The sequence below is a fragment of the Pan troglodytes genome, chromosome 13 (genome assembly GCF_028858775.2).
Source record: "Pan troglodytes isolate AG18354 chromosome 13, NHGRI_mPanTro3-v2.0_pri, whole genome shotgun sequence".
NCBI classification, from domain to species: domain Eukaryota; kingdom Metazoa; phylum Chordata; class Mammalia; order Primates; family Hominidae; genus Pan; species Pan troglodytes.
In genome coordinates this window covers 21992838-22001152 of record NC_072411.2, presented here as the reverse complement: position 1 = coordinate 22001152, position 8315 = coordinate 21992838, and the positions used below count along the sequence as shown (strand labels likewise).

The 8315-nt window shown below is 41.3% G+C and overlaps 1 pseudogene; it reads right to left on the bottom strand.

Moving 5' to 3' along the window:
- Window positions 1–7008: 7008 nt before the first annotated feature.
- LOC129143254 (small ribosomal subunit protein eS17-like) lies at window positions 7009–7750 on the bottom strand (annotated as a pseudogene).
- Window positions 7751–8315: the final 565 nt, after the last annotated feature.

Below are 8315 nucleotides of genomic sequence, written 5' to 3'. Positions count from 1 at the left end.
GCTTTTTGTTCCTGATATAAAATACCAAAATCTTACTATCACTTCTGTGTGTAAGCTTGTCCCCCCAGGTTTTCTTTGTAAGTATTGTCCTAAAGTATGCTAGGATTTGGAGGACACTCAAAGGTCAGGAAAGGATGGGCGTAAGGAGGATTGTCACATCTGTGCAAGGGTCTTCAAACAAGGCAGGAGCAGCCTCCTCTTATGGGGGAGTGAGTATCTCCACTGGCAGGGCAGGGAGATGGAGACGGCTCAAGAGTACGGGATCCTTTGTGTTCCTGAATCCTCCTAGGCAGTCCTCCCCCAACACCTGAGGCCCTGCTTTTTGTCTATCCGTGCCCTATTAAAAGAGGAACCTAGGCTGGGCACGGTGGCTCACGTCTGTAATCCCAACACTTTGGGAGGCCGAGGCGAGTGGATCATCTGAGGTCAGGAATTCAAAACCAGCCTGATCAATATGGTGAAACCCCGTCTCTACTAAAATTAAAAAATTAGCCGGGCTTGGTGGCATGCGCCTGTAGTCCCAGCTATTTGGGAGGCTGAGGCAGAAAAATCGCTTGAACCCGGGAGGCGGAGCTTGCAGTGAGCCAAGATCGTGCCACTGCACTCCAGCCTGAGCAACAGAGTGAGACTCCGTCTCAAAAAAAATAAAAAGAGGAACCTAGTGAGGCTGGAAGCTCAAACTACACTGTGATTCAGCAACCTGTAGAGTCAAGTCTGCTCCCGAGTTCTGGCTATGTCAGTCCCAAAGCTTTAAGACATAAAAGATTCTCAGTGGTTCTTTGCTGGTGGTAACTTGGAGATGTGTGGTATTTTTGGTTGTCAAAAATTATCAGAGGGGCCGGGGTGGTGGCTCACACTTGTAATCCCAACACTTTAGGAGACTGAGGCGAAAGGATTATCTGAGCCCAGGAGTTTGAGATCAGCCTAGGCAACATAGTGAGAACCCCAACTGTATGAAAAATTTAAAAATTAGAAGGTGTGGTGGCACGTGCCTGTAGTCCCAGCTACTCGGGAGGCCGAGTTGGGAGGATCATTTAAGCTCAGGAATTTGAGGCGTCAGTGAGCCTTGATTGTGACACCTAGGTGACAAAGCAAGACTCCAACTAAAAAAAAAAAAAAAATTACCTCCAAGACTTGTATACTTTTTGATGGTATGATGGTATAAAGGGAAATTATTTTAACTTAAATCTTTAATTATTTGCACACTAAATTGTACTGTGTGACCTTTCTAAATTATCTTTTAAATTCTTGTAATTATTTTGCAGAGTTCTTAAGAATAGAGACAATTTTAATTCTTCTGGTCTGTGTCCCTTTTTTTTTTTTTCTTCTTGCTCTGTCACCCAGGCTGGAGTGCAGTGGCACACTGAAGCCTTGACTTCCCAGGCTCAAGCAATCCTTCCATCTCAGCCTCCAGAATAGCTGGGAATACAGGTGAACATTAGCAGGCCCCGCTAATTTTTGTACTTTTTGTAGAGACAGGGTTTCGCCATGTTACCCAGGCTGGTCTTGAACTGCTGGGCTCAAACAAACAATCCATCCTCCTCACCCTCCCAAAGTGGTGGGATTTTAGGGGTGAGCCACCTCACCTGGCCTGCCTTTTCCCCACGTTTTTCTTGCCTTCTTGCACTGGCTAGGGAAATGTTTAGGAAAATTTCTAGCACAATGTTTAGGGAAAGCAGACATCCTTACCATGTTCTTGATATCAGGTGGAAAACGGGGTACATGTTTACACTGAAATAAACTAGATTCCAGGCCATAAAACAAATCTGAATAATTGTTTCTTTTTTGAGACGGAGTCTCACTGTTGCCCAGGCTGGAGTGCAGTGGCATGATCTTGGCTCACTGCAACCTCTGTCTCCCTGGTTCAAGTGATTCTCCTGCCTCAGTCTCCCCCAGTAGCTGAGATTACAGGCATGTGCCACCACGCCCAGCTATTTTTTTTTGTATTCTTAGTAGAGACAGGGTTTCACCATGTTGGTCGGGCTGGTCTTGAACTCCTGACCTCAAACGATCCACCTGCCTCGGCCTCCCAAAATGCTGGGATTATAGGCGTGAGCCACCGTGCCCAGCCACAAATCTGAATAAATTTTTTAGAAGGACTGATATCATGCAGGGCATGTCCTCTGACCACAGTGGAATTACACTGGAAATAAATATCAATAATATTGTCCACACCATGTAAAATGCAGAAACCTTGGCTGTGTTTATGTAGATACATGTATTCTCCCCATCCTTTAGTAATTGTCATATGTATTACCTTGACATATGCTGTAAACCCCATACACAATGCCATGATTTTTGCTTTACACAATCAAATGCATCTTAAAGTCATCAAGAGGACCAGCCTGGGCAATATGGCAAAACCTCATCTCTACAAAAAATACAAAAATTAACTGGGCCTACAGGTGCAGCTGTAGTCCCAGCTACTTGAGAGGCTGACATGGGAGGATCGCTTGAGCCTGGGTGGTGGAGGCTGCAGTGAGCTGTGATCACACTATTGCACTCTGGGCTGGATGACAGAGCAAAAGCTTGTCTCAAAAAAAAAAAGTCAGCCGGGTGCGGTAGCTCACACCTGTAATCCTAGCACTCTGGGAGGCTGAGGTGGGAGGATCACTTGAGGTCAGAAGTTCAAGACCAGCCTGGCCAATATGGTGAAACCCTATCTCTACTAAAAATACAAAAAAATTAGCCAGGTATTGTGGTGTGTGCCTATAATCCCAGCTACTCAGGAGGCTGAGGCAGGAGAATTGCTTGAACATGGGAGGCGGAGGTGGCAGTGAGCCGAGATCGCGCCACTGCACTCCAGCCTGGGTGACAGAGAAAGACTCCATCTCAAAAACAAACAAACAAACAAGAGAAAATTGTATATTTATATTTATACACTTTTTTTTTTTTTGAGACGGAGTCCTGTCTAGGTCAGAGTGCAGTGGCACAATCTCAGACTCACTGCAATCTCCACCTCCTGGGTTCAAGCGGTTCTCCTGCCTCAGCCTCTCCAGTAGCTGGGATTACAGGTGCCCACCATCATGCCTGGCTAATTTTTGTGTTTTCAGTAGAGATGGGATTTCACTGTCTTGGCCAGTTGATCTCAAACTCCTGACCTCAGGTGATCTACCCACCTTGGCCTCTCAAAGTGCTAGGATTACAGGTGTGAGCCACCTCGCCTGGCTATATTGATACACATATTTAGGATTTCTGGTGCTCTTCATTCCTTCCTAGATATTCTTTCTAGTATTATGTCCTTTCAGCCTGACAAACATCTTTTTGCATTTATTATAGTGCAGGTCTACTAGTGATTAATTGTCTTTGTTTTCATTTATTTGAAAATATCTTTTTTTGGGGGGTGGGTGGGACGGAGTTTCACTCTTGTTGCCCTGGCTGGAGTGTAATGGTGCGATCTCGGCTCACCACAACCTCCGCCTCCTGGGTTCAAGCAATTCTCCTGCCTCAGCCTCCTGAGTAGCTGGGATTACAGGCATGCGCCACCACGACCAGCTAATTTTGTATTTTTAGTAGAGACAGGGTTTCTCCACGTTGGTCAGGCTGGTCTCGAACTCTCGACCTCAGGTGACCTACCTGCCTCGGCCTTCCAAAGTGCTGGGATTACAGGCGTGAGCCACCGCGCCCAGCCAATTCTTGTTTTTTTTCAAAGATATTGTTCCACCGTCTTTGACTCTCATTGTTACTGATGAGAGGAACACACATTTTTTTATCCTTGATCTTCCGTATATTATGTATTATTTTTCTCTATTTCCAAAGCTTTTGCTTTATGTTTGATTTTCACCTATTTGACAATCATATGCCTTGTGATTTTTTTGGTATTTATTTGGTGTGGGGTTTGCTGAGCTTCTTGAATCTATAAATGTGTGCCCACAAAATTTGAGACAAGGTTGGCTATCATGTCTTCAAATATTTTTGCCACCTCATTTTCTTTCTCTTCTTTTTCCAAGACTCCAAATACAAGGGGACTAGGGTTTTTAAATATTGTTTACAGTTCCCTGAGATTGTGTTTTTATTTTCAATTTTTTGTTGTTGTTCTGTCCTTCAGATTAGATCCCTTGATCTAGCTTCAATATCACTTATACGTCTGTCATTTATAATCTGCTGTTAAGCCTATCGAGTAAATTTTTGTTTCCGATGTTATGATTTTTAGTATAAAATTTTTAATTGATTCTTTTTTGTAGTTTCTGTTTCTCTGCTAAAGTTTTAAATTTTTATGTAGTCCCATTTGTGTATTTTTCCTTTTGTTGCCTGTGCTTTTGGTATCATTACTAAGAAGTCATTGCCAAATTCAATGTCATAAAGTGTTCCTCCTATATTTTTTAGAAGAGTTTTATAGTTTTAGCTCTAACATTTAGGTCTTCTATTCATTTTGAGTTAATTTTTGCACATGGTGTAGGATAAGGACCCAACATAATTCTTTTGCTTTTGGATATCCAGTTTTCCCAACACCATTTGTTTAAAGTACTGCCCTTCCCCTATTAAATGGTCTTGGCATCCTTGTCTGAAATTATTTGGCCATGTATTCAGGGCTGATTTGTGGGCTCTTTATTCTATTGTATTGTTCTATGTGTATATGTTTATGTCAGTACCACGCTGTTTTGATTACTGTACGTTTGTAGGAAGTTTTGAACTCAGGGAATGTGACACCTCCAAATTTGTTCTTTTTCAATATTATTTTGAATATTCAGAGTCTCCTGAGATTCCATATGAATTTTTTTTTTTTTTGAGATAGAGTCTTGCTCTGTCACCCAGGCTGGAGTGCAGTGGCACAGTCTCGGCTCACTGCAAACTCCGCCTCCTGGGTTCAAATGACTCTCCTGCCTCAGCCTCCCAGGTAGCTGGGATTACAGGTGCACACTACCACACCTGGCTAACTTTTGTATTTTTAGTAGAGATGGGGTTTTGTCATGTCAGCCAGGCTGGTCTTGAACTCCTGACCTCAGGTGATCTGCCTGCCTCGGCTTCCCAAAGTGCTGGGATTACAGGCGTGAGCCACCACACACAGCCCCAGGAATTTTCTATTTCTGCAAAATACAATGTAGGGATTTCAGTGTGGATTGCCTTGAGTCTGTAGATCACTTTTAAGTAACATTGGCATCTGAACGGTGTTAAGACTTCCAGTCCATGAACATGGAATGTCATTCCACTTATTTGTGTCTTCTTTAATTTCCTTCAGCAACATTTTGTAGTTTTCAGTATAAGTTCTTTGCCTCCTTGGTTAAGTTGATTCCTAAGGATTTTATTCTTTGTGATACTGTTATAAATGGAATTGTTCGCTTAATTTCATTTTTGTATTGTTCATTGTTGGTGTATAGAAATTAACTGATTTTTGCCTATTGATTCTGTATCCTGCTACTTTGTTGAATGCATTTAGTAGTTTGTGTATGTGTGTAATCTTTAGGGTTTTCTACATGTAAGATTATATTGTCTGCAAACAGAGATAATTTCCCTTCTTCCTTTCCAATTTTTATGCCTTTTACTTCTTTTTCTTGCCCAGTTTCTCTGGTTAGGACTCTTCCAGTACTATGTCCAACAGAAGTGGTGAAACCAGGCATCTTTGTCTTCTTTCTGATCTTAGAAGAAAAGCTTTCAGTCTTTGGCCATTCAGGTTAAGTTAGCTTTGGATTTTTCATATATGGCTTTTAATATGTTGAGGTACTTTTCTTCTATTTCTAGTTTGTTGATTGTTTTTGTCATGAAAGGTTATTGAATTTTGTCACGTGATTTTTCTGCATCAATTGAAATGGTCATTTTTTTTTCCATTCTGTTACTATGTTGTATTACATTAATCCATTTTCATATGTTAAACCATCCTTGGAGTTTTTTATTCTAGAAGTAAATCCCATTTAGTCATAGTGTCCCTTTAATATGCTGTTGAATTTGGTGTGCCAGAATTTTGTTGAGGAATTTTGGATCAATACTGATAAGCAATATTTGTCTGAAGTTTTATTTTCTTGCAGTGTCTTTGATGTCATGGTAATGTTGGCCTTACAGAATGAGTTTGAAAATGTTCCTTTCTCTTCAATTTTTTGTAAGAGTTTGAGAAGAAGTGGTGTTAGTTCTTCTTTAAATGTCTGGTAGAATTCATCAGTGAAGCTATCTGGTCCTAGGCTTTTCTTTGTTGAGGGGTTTTTGGTTCTGAATCCAATCTCCCTCCTACTGATAGGTCTTTTCAGAGTTTCTGTGTCTTCATCAAGTCTTGGTATGTTGTGTGTTTCTATGAGTTTGTCCACTTCATCTGGGTTATGTAATATTTTTGGCATGCAGTTATTCTAGTACTCTTTTTTTTTTTTTTTTTTTTTTGAGACAGGGTCTCACTCTGTTGCCCAGACTGGAGTACAGTGGTGCGATCTTGGCTCGCCGCAACCTCCGCCTCCCAGGATCAAGTGATTCTCCTGCCTTAATTTCCCGAATAGCTGGGATTACAGGTGCGCAACACCACACCCGGCTAATCTTTGCATTTTTAGTAGAGACGGGGTTTCACTATTTGTCCAGGCTAGTCTTGAACTCCTGACCTCAAATGATCCAACCCCCTCAGCTTCTCAAACTGCTGGGATTATAGGGGTGAGCCACCGTGCCTAGCCCTCTAGTACTCTCTTATAATTTTTTTTCTGTAAAGTTGAATGGCCCTTCTTTCATTCTGATATTAGTTATTTTACATTTCTCTTTTTTTCTTAAGTCTACTTAGTTAAAGGTTTGTTTTCAATTTTGTTGATCTTTTCAAAGAGCCAGCTCTTGGTCTTGTTGATTTTCTGTATTGTTTTTCTATTCTCTATTTTATTTATCTTTGCTTTAATCATTATCCTTTCTATCCTTCTGCTAGGTTTGGGATAGTTTTCTAGTTCCTTAAGGCGTAACATTAGGTTGTTGATTTCAAATCTTTCTTCTTTTTTAACGTGTTTACAGCTATGAATTATCTTAGCGCTCTTTATACTGCATCCCATAAGTATTAGTTTGTGTTTTTATTTTTTATTTTTTGCTGTTGTCTCAGGCTTACTGAAAATATTATAACATTTCAGAAAGAGTCAAAACAGTTCCACGTGGCATTTTAAAATTCATCCCAACTTCAGGCTGAGTGACCTGCAGGTTGGACAGACTGCCAATGTCCAAAAGCTTTAGCATTTCCCCAGTGTGAGAATTTACTTCAATGACCTCCTAATCCAGGACTGAGACCTCAGGAACAGAATTCTCTCTCCTTTTTCTCTCCTCCTCCTAAAATGGGATGGAGATATTTCTCACTGGGACCCTCTGAATCCTCTGCATCAGATGTGTGACATAGCCTGCTATCTTGTTGCAGGACTTCCTACTGGAGACGATAGCAATCTCCACACACACACACACACACAACACACACACACACACACAACACACACACACACACACACCACACACACACACACACACAACACACACACACACAAACACACACACACAAACACACACACACAAACACACACACAACACACACAACACACAAACACACACACACAAACACACACACACACACACCACACACACACACCACACACACACCACACACACACACAAACACACACACAAACACACACACACAAACACACACACACCACACACACACACCACACACACACACAAACACACACACACACACAAACACACACACACACACACACACGTTCATGTGGAAGTTGTTGCCCAGGCTCATGTAGTGCTTTTCTGTGATGACCCAGGCCACCTTATTCACGGCTTTGGTGTGAACATGACTCATCTTGGTGGGTCCTTGGTGAAAGAGGAAACCTGTTGTTGTTGTTTTGTTTGGGTTTTTTTATGGTAGCAACGGCCTTTATTGGCTGCAGCAGGAAGTGGAAGAGGGGATATGGTGTCTGCAGATTAGATCACTGCCCTCCAAAAAAGCAGAAACCTGTTTTCATTTTAATTTGTCTGAAGATATTTTCTATTTTCCCTTGTGATTTCTTCTTTGACCCATTGGTTGTTTAAGAGTGTGTTGTTTAATTTCCACATATTTGTGGATTTTCAAATTTTCCTCCTGCTATTGATTTCTAGTTTCATCCCATTGTGATCAGAAAAGACACTGTGCATAATTTTAATCTTCTAAAATTTATTAAGACTTATTTTGTGCCCTAACATATGATCTCTTCTGGATAATGTTCTTTCTTTCTTTCTCTTTCTCTCTCTCTTTCTTTCCTTCCTTCCTTCTTTGCTTCCTTTCTTTCTTTGTTTCTTTCTTTCTTTTCTTTCTTTCTTTCTTCTCTTTCTTGCTCTCTTTTCCTTTCCTTTCCTTTCCTCTTCCCCCCCTTCCTCCCTCTCTCCCT